The sequence below is a fragment of the Rattus norvegicus genome, chromosome 17, assembly GCF_021556685.1.
Source record: "Rattus norvegicus strain SHRSP/BbbUtx chromosome 17, alternate assembly SHRSP_T2T, whole genome shotgun sequence".
In the NCBI taxonomy this organism is placed as follows: Eukaryota; Metazoa; Chordata; class Mammalia; order Rodentia; family Muridae; genus Rattus; species Rattus norvegicus.
This window is the reverse complement of record NC_141550.1, coordinates 29,785,259-29,799,507: the sequence shown is the minus strand read 5'-3', so window position 1 is coordinate 29,799,507 and position 14,249 is coordinate 29,785,259. Positions and strand designations below refer to the sequence as shown.

General features: G+C 40.0%; 1 long non-coding RNA gene across 1 annotated transcript in view; it reads left to right on the top strand.

The window, feature by feature from the left end:
• The first annotated feature begins 36 nt into the window (after positions 1–36).
• Positions 37–14,249, top strand: part of LOC148000097 (uncharacterized) — a 110,607-nt gene continuing 96,394 nt past the window's right edge. Inside the window, exon 1 of the long non-coding RNA XR_015641578.1 lies at positions 37–146. This is a non-coding gene — a long non-coding RNA (uncharacterized LOC148000097). The remainder of the gene's footprint in view (positions 147–14,249) is intronic.

The following is a 14,249-nucleotide window of genomic DNA, read 5'->3' as shown; positions in this document are numbered from 1 at the left end:
TTGCATAAAGTTGCAGGGGTAGAGAAGGCAAGAGGTAGGACATGTGACTCTTGGCCTAAGAAAACAGTGAGCTTTGGGCAGAGAAGGGCGTGTGGGTGCAGAGTGCAGCACCCGCTGGTTTCTGGGAACTGAAGTCAAAGAACAAGGTACAGGGGTTTGTTTGCCAAGGTATTGGTTTTTGAGGGGCAGGAGGCAGAGGACTCTGTGCTAGGCATAGAGGGGAGGGTACTGAACTTAGACAAGGTTGGAATTTTCAGCAGCGTGCTGGGTGCAGGGGTGCACCGAGGCGTTCGGCACTTTTTTATTTTTAAACATTGGTTTTTGAGGCAAAAACCTCACGATAAATGCCTGACTTAAACTTGTGTTGATCTTCCTGTCTCAGCCTGTTAAGTGCTTGGATTACAGTGGACCAGACTCTCTGGCTTTCTTTTTTTCCCCCATCTTTATTAACTTGGGTATTTCTTATTTACATTTCAATTGTTATTCCCTTTCCTGGTTTCCCGGCCAACTTACCCCTAACCCTTCCCCTCCCCTTCTATATGGATGTTTCCCTCCCCATCCTCCCCCCATTACAGCCCTCCCCGCAACAATCACGTTCACTGGAGAGTCAGCCTTGGCAGGACCAAGGGCTTCCCCTTCCACTGGTGCTCTTACTAGGCTATTCATTGCTACGTATGCGGTTGGAGCCCAGGGTCAGTCCATGTATAGTCTTTGGGTAGTGGATTAGTCCCTGGAAGCTCTGGTTGCTTGGCATTGTTGTTCCTATATGGTCTTGAACCCCTTCAAGCTCTTTCAGTCCTTTCTCTGATTCCTTCAATGGGGGTCTTGTTCTCAGTTCAGTGGTTTGCTGCTGGCCTTCGCCTATGTATTTACTGTACTCTGGCTGTGACTCTCAGGAAAGATCTACATCCATGAACCCCATTTTTAATAGGGTTATTTGTCTCCCTGCAGTCTAACTTTTGTGAGTTCTTTGTATATTTTGGATATAAGCCCTCTATCAGTTGTAGGATTGGTAAAGATCTTTTCCCAATCTGTTGGTTGCCCTTTTGTCCTAACAACAGTGTCCTTTGCCTTACAGAGCTTTGCAGTTTTATGAGATCCCATTTGTCAATTCTTGATCTTAGAGCATAAGCCATTGGTGTTTTGTTTTGTTCAAGAAATTTTCTCCAGTGCCCATGTGTTTGAGAATCTTACCCACTTTTTCTTCTATTAGTTTGAGTGTATCTGGTTTGATGTGGAGGTCCTTGATCCACTTGGACTTAAGCTTTGTACAGGGTGATAAGCATGGATCGATCTGCATTCTTCTACATGTTGACCTCCAGTTGAACCAGCACCATTTGCTGAAAATGCTATCTTTTTTCATTGGATGGTTTTGGCTCCTTTGTCAAAAATCAAGTGACCATAGGTGTGTGGGTTCATTTCTGGGTCTTTAATTCTATTCCACTGGTCTATCTGTCTGTCTCTGTACCAATACCATGCAGTTTTATCACTATTGTTCTGTAATACTGCTTAAGTTCAGGGATAGTGACTCCCCTGGGAGTCCTTTTATTGTTGAGGATAGTTTTAGCTATCCTGGGTTTTAGTTATTCCAGTTGAATTTGCGAATTGTTCTGTCTAACTCTCTGATGAATTGGATTGGTATTTTGATGGGGATTGCATTGAATCTGTAGATTGTTTTTGGTAAAATGGCCATTTTTACTATGTTAACCCTGCCAATCCATGAGCATGGGAGATATTTCCATCTTCTGAGATCCTCTTCAATTTCTTTCTTCAGAGGCTTGAAGTTCTTATCATACAGATTTTTCACTTGCTTGGTTAAAGTCACACCGAGGTATTTTATATTATTTGGGAATATTATGAAGGGTGTCCTTTCTCTAATTTCTTTCTTGTCTTGTTTCTCTTTTGTGTAGAGGAAGGCTACTGATTTATTTGAGTTAATTTTATACCCAGCCACTTTGCTGAAGTTGTTTATCAGCTTTAGTAGTTCTCTGGTGGAACTTTTGGGATCATTTAGAAATACTGTCATACCATCTACAAATAGTGATATTTTGACTTCTTCCTTTCCAATCTGTATCCCTTTGATTTCCTTTTGTTGTCTGATTGCTCTGGCTAGAACTTCGAGAACTATATTGAATAAGTAGGGAGAGAGTGGGCAGCCTTGTCTAGTCCCTGATTTTAGTGGGATTGCTTCAAGTTTCTCTCCATTTAGTTTAATGTTATCAACTGGTTTGCTGTATATGGCTTTTACTATGTTTAGGTATGGGCCTTGAAATTCTATTCTTTCCATGACTCTTATCATGAAGGGATGTTGAATTTTATCAAATGCTTTCTCAGCATCTAATGAAATGATCATGTGGATTTTATCTTTCAGTTTGTTTATACAGTGGATTAGGTTGATGGTTTTCTGAATATTAAACCATCCCTGCATGCCTGGGATGAAGCCTACTTGATCATGATGGATGATTGTTTTGATGTGCTCTTGGATTCAGTTTGCAAGAATTTTATTGAGTATTTTTGCATTGATATTCATAACGGAAATTGGTCTGAAGTTCTCTTTCTTTGTTGGGTCTTTGTCTGGTTTAGGTATAAGAGTAATTGTGGCTTCATAGAAGGAATTCGGTAGTGCTCCATCTGTTTCAATTTTGTGGAATAGTTTGGATAGTATTGGTATGAGGTCTTCCATGAAGGTCTGATAGAATTCTGCTCTGAAGCCATCTGGACCTGGGCTCTTTTTGGTTGGGAGACCTTTAATGACTGCTTCTATTTCCTTAGGAGTTATGGGGTTGTTTAACTGGTTTATCTGTTCCTGATTTAACTTCGGTACCTGGTATCTGTCTAGGAAATTGTCCATTTCCTGCAGATTTTCAAGTTTTGTTGAATATAGGCTTTTATAGTAGGATCTAATGATTTTTTGAATTTCCTCTGATTCTGTAGTTATCTCTCCCTTTTCATTTCTGATTTTGTTAATTTGGACACACTCTCTGTGTCCTCTCGTTAGTCTGGTTAAGGAGTTATCTATCTTGTTGATTTTCTCAAAGAACCAGCTTTTGGTTCTGTTGATTCTTTGTATAGTCCTTTTTGTTTCTACTTGGTTGATTTCAGCTCTGAGTTTGATTACTTCCTGCCTTCTACTCCTCCTGGGTGTATTTGTTTCTTTTTGTTTTAGAGCTCTTAGGTGTGCTGTCAAGCTGCTGATATATGCTCTCTCCTGTTTCTTTCTGCTGGCACTCAGAGCTATGGGTTTTCCTCTTAGCACAGCTTTCATTGTGTCCCATAAGTTTGGGTATGTTGTACCTCCATTTTCATTAAATTCTAAGAAGTCTTTAATTTCTTTCTTTATTTCTTCCTTGACCAGGTTATTTTTGAGCAGAGCACTGTTCAACTTCCACGTATATGTGGGTGTTCTTCCCTTATTGTTATTGAAGACCAGCTTTAGGCCGTGGTGGTCTGATAGCACACATGGGATTATTTCTATCTTTCTGTATCTATTGAGGCCTGTTTTATGACCAACTGTATGGTCAGTCTTGGAGAAAGTACCTTGAGGTGGTGAGAAGAATGTATATCCTTTTGTTTTAGGCTAGAATGTTCTATGAATATCTATTAAGTCCATTTGGTTCATGACTTCTCTTAGTCTGTCTATGTCTCTGTTTAATTTCTGTTTCCATGATCTGTCCATTGATGAGAATGGGGTGTTGAAATCCCCTACTATTATTGTGTGAGGTGCGATGTGTGCGTTGTGCTTTAATAAGGTTTCTTTTATGTATGTAGGTGCCATTGTATTTGGAGCATAGGTATTTAGGATTGAGAGTTCATCTTGGTGGATTTTTCCCTTGATGAATGTGAAGTGTCCTTCCTTATCTTTTTTAATGACTCTTGGTTGAAAGTCAATGTTATTTGTTATTAGAATGGCAACTTCAGCTTGTTTCTTCAGACCATTTGCTTGCAAAATTGTTTTCTAGCCATTTACTCTGAGGTAGTGTCTGTCTTTGTCTCTGAGGTGTGTTTCCTGCTTGCAGCAAAATACTGGGTCCTCTTTACTTATCCAGTCTGTTAGTCTATGTCTTTTTATTGGGGAATTGAGTCCATTGATGTTGAGAGATATTAAGCAATAGTGATTGTTGCTTCCTGTTATTTTCATATTTGGATGTGAGATTATGTTTGTGTGCTTTTCTTCTCTTTGTTTTGTTGTAAGACGATTAGTTTCTTGCTTTTTCTAGGGTGTAGCTTGCCTCCTTGTGTTGGGCTTTACCATTTATTATCCTTTGTAGAACTGGATTTGTAGAAAGATATTATGTAAATTTGGTTTTGTCATGGAATATCTTGCTTTCTCCATCAATGGTAATTGAGAGTTTTGCTGGATACAGTAACCTGGGCTGGCATTTGTGTTCTCTTAGGGTCTGTAGGACATCTGTCCAGGATCCTCTGGCTTTCATAGTCTCTGGTGAGAAGTCTGGTGTAATTCTGATAGGTCTGCCTTTATATGTTACTTGACCTTTTTCCCTTACTGCTTTTAATATTCTTTCTTTGTTTGTGCATTTGGTGTTTTGACTATTATGTGACAGGAGGAGTTTCTTTTTTGGTCCAATCTATTTGGAGTTCTGTAGGCTTCTTGTATGTTTATGGGCATCTCTTTCTTTAAGTTAGGGAAGTTTTCTTCTATGATTTTGTTGAAGATAGTTACTGGTCCTTTGAGCTGGGAGTCTTCACTCTTTTCTATAACTATCATCCTTAGGTTTGATCTTCTCATTGTGTCCTGGATTTCCTGTATGTTTTGGAACAGTGGCTTTTTCCGTTTTACATTATCTTTAACAGTTGTTTTGATAATTTCTATGGAATCTTCTGCTCCAGATATTCTCTCTTCTATCTCTTGTATTCTGTTGGTGATGCTTGAATCTACGGCTCCTTGTCTCTTCCTTTGGTTTTCTATATCAAGGGTTGTCTCCCTTTGTGCTTTCTTTATTGCTTCTATTTCCATTTTTAATTCCTTCACCTGTTTGATTGTGTTTTCCTATAATTCTTTCAGGGATTTTTGTGATTCCACTCTATAGGCTTCTACTTGTTTCTTTATGTTTTCCTGCGTTTCTCTAAGGGAATTCTTTATGTCTTTCTTGAAGTTCTCCATTATCATGATCAAATATGATTTTAAATCTAGATCTTGCTTTTCTGGTGTGTTTGAATATTCAGTGTTTGCTTTGGTGGGAGAATTGGGCTCCGATGATGCCATGTAGTCTTGGTTTCTGTTGCTTGGGTTCCTGCGCTTTCCTCTTGCCATCAGGTTGTCCCTGGTGTTACCGTGTTCTGCTATTTCTGACAGTGGCTAGACTGTCTGTCCTATAGGCCTGTGTGTCAGGAGTGCTGTAGACCTGTTTTCCTGTTTTCTTTCAGCCAGTAATGGGAACAGGGTATTCTGCTTTCAGGCATGTAGTCTTTCCTGTCTACTGGTCTTCAGCTGTTCCTGTGGGCGTGTGTCCTGAGTCCACCAGGCAGGTCACTTGGAGCAGAAAAGTTGGTCTTACCTCTGGTCTCAGGCCTGAAGCCGCTCCTCAGGGGCTGTGTTTCAGCTCTCTGTGAGGGCAGCAACCAGAAGGGCCTGTCCCACCTTTTCTCAGGTCCCTGTGCACAGGGGTCCCAGATGGCACTAGACGTTTTCCTCTAGAGTCAGAAATATGGGCAGAGTGTAGTCTCTTCTGGCTTCCCAGGCATGTCTGCCCTTCTGAAGGTTTAGCTCTCCCTTCCACGGGATTTGGGTGCAGGGAACTGTTTGACAGGGTCTCTTCAGATCCGGGTGGTGTCTGGACCGCAGGGGACCTGAAGTTTTAGTGCCTTTATCTTACTCTTCCCAGGGACCCTATACAGTTTCCTCTTGGGGCAGGGATGTGGGCAAGGGTGGGCAGTACTGGCAGTCTCTCCTGCCCTGCAGTCTCAGGAGTGCCCACCTGTCTGGGTGATGCGCTTTCTCTCCCATGGGGTTTGGGAGCAGGGAGCTGTGTGCCTGGATCAGCGAGGTTCCTCTCTGGATTTCTAAAGACCATGATTTCTCAGTCTAGACAGTAGGAAATCTCTGACCCTCTCATTGGGTCCATTCTCTCGCTGTGATCCTGCTCTCCAGAGCAGGTTCATATCTTAGGACTATTGGCGACTAGCAATTTGTTCAACTCTTGCCTGCCGTGTATTAAACACCATTTCCCATCTCTGGACACCCTGAGTGACAGGAAACAGTATAGATGTTTGTTGTGTGTAAGTGAACTGTTAAAAGTTTCTGTCTAGCCCGCGTGTTTCAACTTGTGATGATGACTTTGGGGTCAGTTACCGCCTTTTCTGTAAGCTGTCAGGTGTTAACTCTGGTTCTCTGCTTTGAGGTATTTCTTTTACAGTGAGCCACAGCTCAAGCAAACGAATTGGACTCTTGCCAGGTTCCTATAATGAAAGCACCAGGGAAAGTGCTACCAAGGAAACTGTGATATTCACCTGTACAATTACAGGGGAAGGACCTATTATGACTCCATTAGTCACAAAGGACTCTTTGCACTCTTCCTTCTCCCTCATGTTTCCTGCTTCAGCTTCACGGTGCTGCTTGAGATGAATTAAATCTGTGTAACTGGAATAGAACCAGCTCGAGTTATGCCTCCTTTTCTTCCCTCCGCTCCCCATCCTCTTTCTTTCTTTTTGTTGTTTTGAGACAAGGCTTGCTGTTTCTCAGGCTTATTTCAAACTCTCTTTTCAGCTGAAGATGACTTTGAACTTTTTTTAAATTTACTTATTTATTTTTATTGGATTTTTTATTTACATTTCAAATGTTAACCCCTTTCTTCCACCCAACCACCCACCCTTTCCTGCCTCCCTGCCCTGACATTCCCCAACACTGGGGAGTCCAGCCTTGGCAAGACCAAGGGCTTCTCCTCCCTCTGGTGCCCAACAAGGCCATTCTCTGATACATATGCAGCTGGAGCCATAGGTCTGTCCATGTGTATTCTTTGGGAATGGTTTAGTCCCTGGGAATTCTGGTTGGTTGGTATTGTTGTTCTTATGGGGTTGAAAACCCCTTCGGCTCCTTCAATCCTTTCTCTAACTCCTCCAATGGGGACCCCATTCTCAGTTCAATGGTTGTCTGCTAGCATTTGCCTCCGGATGCTCTGGCAGAGCCTCTCAGGAGACAGCTATATCAGGCTTCTGTCAGCATGCACTTCTTGGCATCAGCAATATTATCTGGGTTTGGTGGCTGTATGTATATGGGCTGGATCCACAGGTGGGGTAGGCTCTGAATGGCCATTCCTTCAGTCTCTGCTCCAAACTTTGTCTCCATATCTCCTCCTGTGAATATTTTTGTTCCCCCTTCTAAGAAGGCCTGAAGTGTCTGCACTTTAGTTGTCCTTCTTGTTGACCTTCATGTGGTCTGTGGATTGTATCTGAGTAATCCAAACATTTGGGCAAATGTCCACTTATCAGTGAGTGCATATCATGTGTGTTTTTTCTGTGATTGGGTTACCTCACTCAGGATGATGTTTCTAGTTCCATCCATTTGCCTATGAATTTCATGAGGTCATTGTTTTTAATAGCTGAGTAGTACTCCATTGTGTAGATGTACCACATTTTCTGTATCCATTCCTCTGTTGAAGGACATCTGGTTCTTTCCAGCTTCTGGCTATTATAAATAAGGCTGCTATGAACATAGTGGAGCATGTGTCTTTGTTATATGTTGGAGCACTTTTGGATATTTGCCCAGGAGTGCTATAGCTGGGTCTTCAGTTAGTACTATGTCCAATTTTCTGAGGAACCTGCAGACTTATTTCCAGAGAGGTTGTAACAACTTGCAATCCCACCAACAATGGAATGTTCCTCTTTCTCCACATCCTTGCCAGCATCTGATGTTGCCTGAGTTTTTGACCTGAGCCATTCTGACTGGTGTGAGGTGGAATCTCAGGGTTGTTTTGATTTGTATTTCCCTGATGACTAGGGATTTTGACCATATCTTTAGGTACTTCTCAGCCATTCAATATTCCTTATCTGAGAATTCTTTGTTTAGTTCTAGTGCCCCATTTTTAAAATTGGGTTATTCGATTTTCTGGAGCCTAATTTTTTGGGTTCATTGTATATATTGCATATTAGTCCTGTATCAGATGTAGGATTGATAAAGATCTTTTCCCAATCTGTTGGCTGCCCTTTTGTCCTAATGACAGTGTCCTTTGCCTTGCAGAACCTTTGTAAATTTATGAGGTTCCATTTGTTGATTCTTGAATCTTAGAGAATAAGCTATGGGTGTTTGCTTAGGAAATTTTCCCCTGTGCTCATGTGTTCAAGGCTCTTCCCCACTTTTTCTTCTATTAGTTTCAATGTATCTGATTTTATGTGGAGGTCCTTGATCCACTTGGACTTGAGCTTTGTACAGGGTAATAAGAATGGATCAATTTGCATGCCTCTACATGCTGACCTCCAGTTGAACCAGCACCATTTGCTGAAAATGCTTTTTTCCCACTGGATGGTTTTAGCTCCTTTGTCAAAGACCAAGTGGCCATAGGTGTGTGGGTTCATTTCTGGGTCCTCAGTTCTATTCTACTGATTTACCTACTTGTCTCTGTATCAAGGCCATACAGTTTTTATCACTATTGCTCTCTAATACACCTTGAGGTCAGGGACAGTGATTTCCCCCAGAAATTCTTTTATTGTTGAGAATAGTTTTCACTATCCTGTGTGTTTCATTATTCCAGTTGAATTTGCAAATTGCTCTTTCTAACTCTGTGGGGAATTGAGCTGGAATTTTGATGGGGATTGCATTGAATCTGTAGATTGCTTTTGGCAAGATGGCCATTTTTACAATATTAATCCTGCCAATCCATGAGCATGGGAGATCTTTCCATTTTTTGAGATCTTCAATTTTTTTCTTCAGAGACTTGAAGTTCTTGTCATACAGACCTTTTACTTGGTTAGAGTCATACTGAGGTATTTTATGTTATTTGTGACTATTGTGAAGGGGGTCATTTCCCTAACTTCTTTCTCAGCCTGTTTATTCTTTGAGTAGAAGAAGGCTACTGATTTTTTTGAGTTAATTTTATATCCAGCCACTTTGCTGAAGTTGTTTATCAGGCTCAGTTGTTCTCTGGTGGGACTTTTGGGGTCACTATCATATCATTTCCAAATAGTGATATTTTGACTTCTTCCTTTCCAATTTGTATCCCTTTGACCTCCTTTTGTTGTCTGATTGCTCTGGCTAGGACTTGGAGTACTATATTGAATAAGTAGGGAGAGAGTGGGCAGCCTTGTCTAGTCCCTGATCTTAGTGGGATTGCTTCAAGTTCCTCTTCATTTAGTTTGATGTGGCTACTGGTTTTACTGTATTTGGGTATGGGCCTTGAATTCCCGATCTTTCCAAGACTTTTCACATGAAAGGGTGTTGAATTTTCTCAAATGCTTTCTCAGCATTTAATGAGATAATCGTTTACTTTTTTTCTTTGAGTTTGTTTACATAGTGGATTACATTGATGGATTTCTGTATATCGAACCATCCTTGCATTCCTGAGATGAAGCTCACTTGATCATGATGGATGATTGTTTTGATGTGTTCTTGGATTTGGTTTGCAAGAATTTTATTGAGTATTTTGGCATCGATATTCATAAGGAATATTGGTGTGAAGTTCTCTTTCTTTGTTGGGTCTTCGTGTGGTTTAGATATAAGTGCAATTATGGCTTCATAGAAGGAATTGGGTTGTGTTCCTTCTGTTTCTATTTTGTGGAATAGTTTGAAGGGTATTGGTACTAGGTCTTTGAAGGTCTAATAGAATTATGCACTAAATCCATCTGATCTTGGGCTTCTTTTGGTTGGAATATTTTAATAACTGCTTCTCTTTCTTTAGTAGTTATAGGACTGTTTAAATTGTTTATCTGCTCCTGATTTAACTTTAGTACCTGGTATCTGTCTAGAAAATTGTCCATTTTATGAATATCTTCCAGTTTTGTTGGATATAGCCTTTTGTAGTAGCATCTGATGATTTTTTTTTAATTTTCTCTGATTCTGTTGTTATGTCTCCCTTTTCATTTCTGATTTTGTTAATTTGGATACACTGTCTGTGCCCTCTTGTTAGTCTGACTAAGGGGTAATCTATCTTGTTGATTTTCTCAAAGAACCAGCCCCTGGTTTTGTTGATTCTTTGTATAGTTCTTATTGTTTCTACTTGGTTGATTTCAGCCCTGACTTTGATTATTTCCTGTCATCTACTCCTCCTGCTTCTTTTTGTTCTAGAGCTTTGAGGTGTGCTCTCAAGCTGTTAGAGTATGCTCTCTCCAGTTTCTTTTTGGAGGCACTCGGAGCTATGATTTTTCCTCTTAGCACTGCTTTCATTGTGTCCCACAAGTTTTCATATGTTGATCCTTCATTTTCATTAAATTCTTAAAAAGTCTTTAATTTCTTTCTTTATTTCTTCCTTACCAAGTTATCATTGAGTAGAGCTTTGTTCAACGTCCATGTATATATGGGCTTTCTGTCATTTTTGTTGTTATTGAAGACCAGTCTTTGTCTGTGGTGACTGATAGGATGCATGGGATTATTTCAATATTCTTGTGTCTGTTGATACCTGTTTTGTGAATGATTATATGGTTAGTGTTGGAGAAGGGACCATGAAGTCCAGAGAAGAAGGTATATTGTTTTGTTTTAGGATGAAATGTTCTATAGATATCTGTTAATTCCATTTGGTTCATAACTTCTGTTTACTTTCTCCGTGTCTCTGTTTAGTTTCTGTTTCCATGACCTGTCCATTACTGACAGTGGGGTGTTGAAATCTCCAACTATTATTGTATGAGGTGCAATGCATGATCTGAGCTTTAGTAAGGTTTATTTATGAATGTAAGTGCTGTTACATTTGGAGAATAGATATTTGGGATTGAGAGTTCATCTTGGAGGATTTTTCCTTTGGTGAATATGAAGTGTCCGTCCTTATCTTTTCTGATAACTTTTGGTTGAAAGTCAATTTTGATCGATATTAGAATAGCTACTGCAGCTTGTTTCTGGGGATCATTTGCTTGGAAAAATTTTTTCCAGCCTTTATTCTGAGGTAGTATCTATCTTTGTCACTGAAGTGTGTTTCCTGTATGCAGCAAATTATTGGGTCCTCTTTTTGTATCCAGTCTGTTAGTCTATGTCTTTTTATTAGGGAATTGAGTCTATTGATCTTAAGAGATATTGAGGAATTGGCATTGTTGTTTCCTGTTACTTTTGTTATTAGAAGTGGAATTAAGTTTGTGTGGCTATGTTCTTTTGGGTTTGTTGCAAGAAGATTACTTTCTTGCTTTTTCTAGGGTGTAGTTTCCCATCCATGTTGGAGTTTTCCATCTACTATGCTTTGTAGGGCTGTATTTATGGAAAGATATTATGTAAGTTTGGTTTTGTCATGGAATAGCTTGTTTTCTCCAGCTATGTTAGTCGAGAGTCTTGCTGGATATAGTATCCTGGGCTGGCATTTGTGTTCCCTTAGGGTCTGAATGACATCTGTCCAGGATCTTCTGGTTTTTATAGTCTCTGGTGGGAAGTGTGGTGTAATTCTGATAGGTCTACCTTTACATGTTCCTTGACCTTTTTCCATTAGTTCTTTTAATATTCTTTCTGTGTTTTGTGCATTTGTTGTTTTGACTATTATGTGACAGGAGGAATTTCTTTTCTGGTCCAATCTATATGGAGTTCTGTAGGCTTCTTATACGTTTATGGGCATCTCTTTCTTTTGGTTAGGGAAGTTTTCTTCTATAATTTTGTTGAAGATATTTACTGGCCCTTTAAGTTGGGAATCTTTGCTGTCTTCTATACCTATTATCCTTAGGATTAATTTTATTAGGTCATAGATATCCTGGATGTTTTGGTTGGGGAGCTTTTTTCCACTTTACATTATGTTTGACAGTTGTGTCAATGTTTTCTATGGTGTTTTTGCTCCTGAGATTCCTTCTTTTATCTCTTGTATTCTGTAGTGATGCTTGCATCTATGACTCCTGATCTCTTTCCTAGGTTTTCTATCTCCAGGATTGTCTCCCTTTGTGATTTCTTTATTATTTCTATTTCCATTTAGATCCTAGATGGTTTTGTTCAATTCCTTTACCTGTTTGGTTGTGTTTTTCCTGTAATTTTTAAAGAGTTTTTTGTGTTTCTTCTTTAAGGGCTTCTACTTCTTTACCTGTGTTGTCCTGTATTTCTTTAAGGAGTTATTTATGTCCTTCTTAAAGTCGTCTGTCATCATCATGATGTGCCATTTTAAATCCAAATCTTGCTGGCTTTTCTGGTGTGTTGGAATATCCAGTATTGGCTTTGGTGGGGAAACTTTTGGTGGGCTGTGATGATGCCAAGTAGTTAGGTTTATTCCTAGATACTTTTCTGATTCATTTTGATTGTCAACCTAGAGCCACCTAGGAAGAAGGAACCTCAATTGAAGAACTGCCTTGATCAGAATGGCCTGAGTCTGTATTGTCTTTGACAGACTGTCTTGATTGATGGTTGATGTGGGCGGGCTTAGCCCACTGTGGTTGACACTCTCCTTAGGCAGGTAGGCATTGTCTGTATAAGAAAGCTAGCTCTGATCATAAGCCAATGAGTGAGCTAGTAATCAGTATTCCTCCATGGTTTCTGCTTCCATTTCTACTTGAATTCCTGACCTGGGAAATGTAAGCTGAAATAAACCCTTTCCACCTCTAAATAGATTTTGGCTAAGGTAGCCATCACAGCACCAGAAAAGGAAACTAGAATGGTACTTTCATTTTCTTTTTGGAATATTACAAATAGAATGTTTTTCCTAGTTTTACTCTTTGTCACTTCATCATTGGTATGTGTGAACAGTCATCATTGTTGTATGCTGATTTTGTATCCTGCAACTAGACTAAAGGTGCTTATTAGATAAAACATCAATTTATTCCTGGTTTCCCAGGTTTTGGAATGTAAGTTTTCAGCATATATACCAATGGTAATCTGAATTTTACTGGACTTTCTTGTAAGAATACTCTTTTCATTCTTAATTTTGTTAATCTGGCTCTTTCTCTCTTTATAAAATTTGTCTGGCTAAGGATTTGCCAATCTTGTTCATTGTTCTGAGTTTCTTTCTGAGAACATTTTTTTTCCCTTTTCTTTTTTTAGGAGCTGGGGACCGAACCCAGGGCCTTGCGCTTGCTAGGCAAGCGCTCTACCACTGAGCTAAATCCTCAACCCCCTGAGAACATTTTCTATCAGCCTCATCTTTCATAACAGTGTCTCTTCCAGTGGGTTTGTTGCTTCCTGCAAGGACCCGGGTGATCTCAGGAAGAGGTATGAAGACCTCTGCCCAGTATTTCTATGGTCTTATTGGAGAAAGAATTCAGAGAGGAGACAGGGCAAGGGATTTGGAGAGAGCTTTTATTACACAGCTAAAATACTCAAGAGACTCTTGTGTTCTCAGAGTGAGTCACATAGCCAGCTTCGGCAGCTCATCTAAGAGAAAATTTTAATGAATATTGATGGGATTACGTTGGATTAGGGGTACAGAGATTCTGAAATTGGGCAGAGTGTTTTCCATACCGTTGGAATAGGGCTTACTCCACATATAGGGTTTTGTCCACATATAGGGTTTTCAGATGCACCAAGACATTAGATGCATGATGGGAACAGACGACACTATTGATGTCATTGTAATGAAGCAAAAGACTGTCATGTTAGAGGCCATGTGAACCTCATTTGGTTCTAGTGAGGCATCATCATCCTGGGCTGGGACCTGCTGAAATCGCTCAGCCATCTAGTCCGACTTTGGTTGTCTAGCCTACTTCAGGCACACCCACAGTGGGTTCTGTTCCTTACCCTTCTTCTGGAGACTCCACACCACAGCTATAACATGAGGTACTTACTATGTGCAGAATCTCGAGTTCCTCTTTCCTTCCTTCCAGCACTTAAAGACTTTCTTTGCATAATTGGCATGGGTTTGGATGAATCCTCCGTGTACTGTCTAACACTGGAGCTGTTTCTTTATGTACACATACATCTCGCTGCAGTCTTCTCTATGTTTTTTTGCTTCTTCTAAGATATTTTTATTCCAGCCAGAATCTACATTGCCCAGGCTGTGGTATCTTGCGATCCTCCCACCTCAGCCTTTCAAGTGCTATGATTACAGTTGAGTCCTTGAGTGTGTTTTCTTAGTCCCTGTCCTTCATAGGCTAGTTTTGTAAGTATTTTTTCTTTTAAGTTTATCTTGCTTGGAGTCTGCTGAATTTCTTAAACTTGTGAATTTACATATCTTTCGTCAGTTTTGAGAAGTGTT